Source organism: Tiliqua scincoides, chromosome 4 (genome assembly GCF_035046505.1).
Source record: "Tiliqua scincoides isolate rTilSci1 chromosome 4, rTilSci1.hap2, whole genome shotgun sequence".
Taxonomy (NCBI): domain Eukaryota; kingdom Metazoa; phylum Chordata; class Lepidosauria; order Squamata; family Scincidae; genus Tiliqua; species Tiliqua scincoides.
Window position 1 is genome coordinate 28,787,447 of NC_089824.1, and position 2,575 is coordinate 28,790,021.

Consider the following 2,575-nt stretch of genomic DNA (forward strand, 5'->3'; position numbering starts at 1 on the left):
TATGCACGCAGTTTAGAATGCATTGAGGGACAATTCAAGAGTGAGGCTTAGATTCTGGCATCCATGAGACAGCTGGCCTGTGACTGTAAAGCTGTAAAACACCAGAATGACCATGAACATCATAAAATATATAACCCAGTTTTTCAACTGGGACTCTCTTAATTGCCTTTTGGAAATCACACTTGAAAAGGGGCGGTGGTGCACTGGATAGCTCAGTGAGAAAGCACATGCTTTCTGTAAACGGTTCCAGGTCAGTTCCTGGCGCTGTTGGTTAAAAGGAGCTCAGGAAGAAGCGCTAAGGAGTGTTAAGAAAGACCTGGATGAATGGTATCCATTCAGGCGCCACCACAGGTGCAATGCGCAAATTCAAATCTGTCAGACTCCAAGGTGGGGCATTCAGCATGGGCTGGTCCAGCAAACATAGATAGCAAATGCAGCCGAGTTTACTCCTTACGCAGGGCAGGCTGTAGGGGGCAGCAGTAGCACACATCGGAGATGCAGCTGGAAGGAGGGTTGGAATAAGAAGGGGACTGGGGAGAGGAAGAAGGAAGGGTTTAAACATTGACTTAAAATCCTTTTCATCTCCTGGAGTGCAGTGACCCTTTCCTCTAAGAATGACTAGGGAGAGAGAGCTCAAGAAAAGTTGCCTGGGGCTTTCTCCTTCCCTTATAACATCAAAATCCAGCATTGCAAGCAAGAACTTAAGTGTTTGTTCTCTCTCTGCTTAAGGCACCTGAAGAAAACTGAACTCACCCACCCCTACAAGTATCGTGGGGACTGTGCAAAGAGTGACAAACATAACTGGGGAAGAAATTCCTCTGAGAGTCTCATCTTTGCAATCCAAGTATCCTTTCCACTGAATCCTCAGAGGAGGAACTAAATGTTCCTCCATTTCACCCCTTTTTATCTGTTTCGCCCCTCCCACTGTCATCAGTCCCTGCTCTTGAGCAGCTGAAGAGCTGTGAATCACAGCTGAGCATCTCCAGTGCTGTTTGGAGTGAGTGACCGCAATATCAGGCTTGTGCTGCCATGCGAATGTCCACAGCACTTCACAGTGCCACCCTGAGCTCCCTGGAGAAAGGGTGGGATATACATGCAATAAATAAATAATTGCAATGCCACCATGTGGATGAAGGGAATTTAATACAAAGCAGTCAGCATTGTGATGACGTGAGGTTTTAATCAAAACAGTGACAAATTTTTGATGGAAAGGGAATAACTGGACAAGGTCAACAGAAACCATTGCGATCATCATGATTTCATGCAGTGCTGGAATCAGGCTGCTTTGCCATGGGGCAAAATCCTTCCCATAGTGTGTTAGGCCCATGCATTTGCAGGTCTACTGGTGATAGTTGGTTGTGGCTCCTCCCACCTTCACATGGTCTAATGAAGTGCCCCCTAGAGGGATCCCATTGAGGGGTGCTTTAGACCAGGGATGTCAAAGATAAGGCCCGGGGGGACGGATGCAGCCCATGGAAGCTTTTTATCCGGCCCTCAGGCTCTCAAGCTGCTGAGCAATGTTACTTCTGAAAGGGCAGCCTACCTGAAAATTGGGCTCTCCCATATCTTGAAATATGATCAAGATTTGAGTATTTTCTCTTCTGTCATTTACATCACAACTGTTACCCTGCACATTCCTGATCTTGTCTGATCTTGGAAGCTAAGCAGGGTCAGGCCTGGTTAGTACTTGGATGGGAGACCACCTGGGAATACCGGGTGCTGTAGGCTTATACCATAGTCTTTCGAGACTGTAGGTTGCCAACCAGAAGGAAGAAAGGAAACTTCTCCCATTCTTTGGCTATATGCCTGAGAAACATGGAACCTTCAGAGTGGTTCCATAAGAGAGATGAGCCCATCCTCACTGTTTGCTTGCAGTCTCATGCACATGACTGTCTCAATCCCATTGAGCCAACAGGACTCAAGCAGCTTCACTGTATGCAGGGTTAGACCCTTTTAATGTTTCACCTGCACCCTTGACAGATACGCTATACACTTACATTTAATAAACAGACTTTTGGGGAGAGGAGTGGGGAGAACTTCTGAGCTTAAACATTTTCACCATATATTGCATTGGGCTTTGTTTGAGTAAGTGTATTCCTTACAGTCTGGATTTATCCTTCGATATTAAAATGTTCTTCAAATGCCACATCTGTAACCCCGTTGCTGGGCATGTTTCGCATTTCATAGACCAAATTGCATAAAAGGTCATTAAAGTTACAGACTGTGGTTACTTCCACATGTCAAACAAAAGGTGTCTTAGAGCTGATTTAATGACACGTGAAATTGGTAAACACAGGGCAAGATGGGGACTGCCTGGGAGGACAAGAAAGCTCTAAATTTTCTGTAGCGATGGTAACTGCCTTCCTCCTCCCCTGACAACCGTCTGGACCGATAGCTTTCATATGATGACATGGGGCAAGGTCCCCCTGAGCTGGAGTCCTGGGCTGTCTGAATCGACTCTTGTATCAGAAAGCTAGACGCATCTTTCAGATGTGCTTTTTTGCTATTTAAAGATTCACCTAAACTGATGCATAGTCCACCATGCAGCCTGTTTGAGTCATGTTTTTCTAGCATT

At 45.9% G+C, this 2,575-nt stretch overlaps 1 pseudogene; it reads left to right on the forward strand.

The window, feature by feature from the left end:
- The first annotated feature begins 1,606 nt into the window (after positions 1-1,606).
- On the forward strand, positions 1,607-1,728 carry LOC136650307 (5S ribosomal RNA; annotated as a pseudogene).
- Positions 1,729-2,575: the final 847 nt, after the last annotated feature.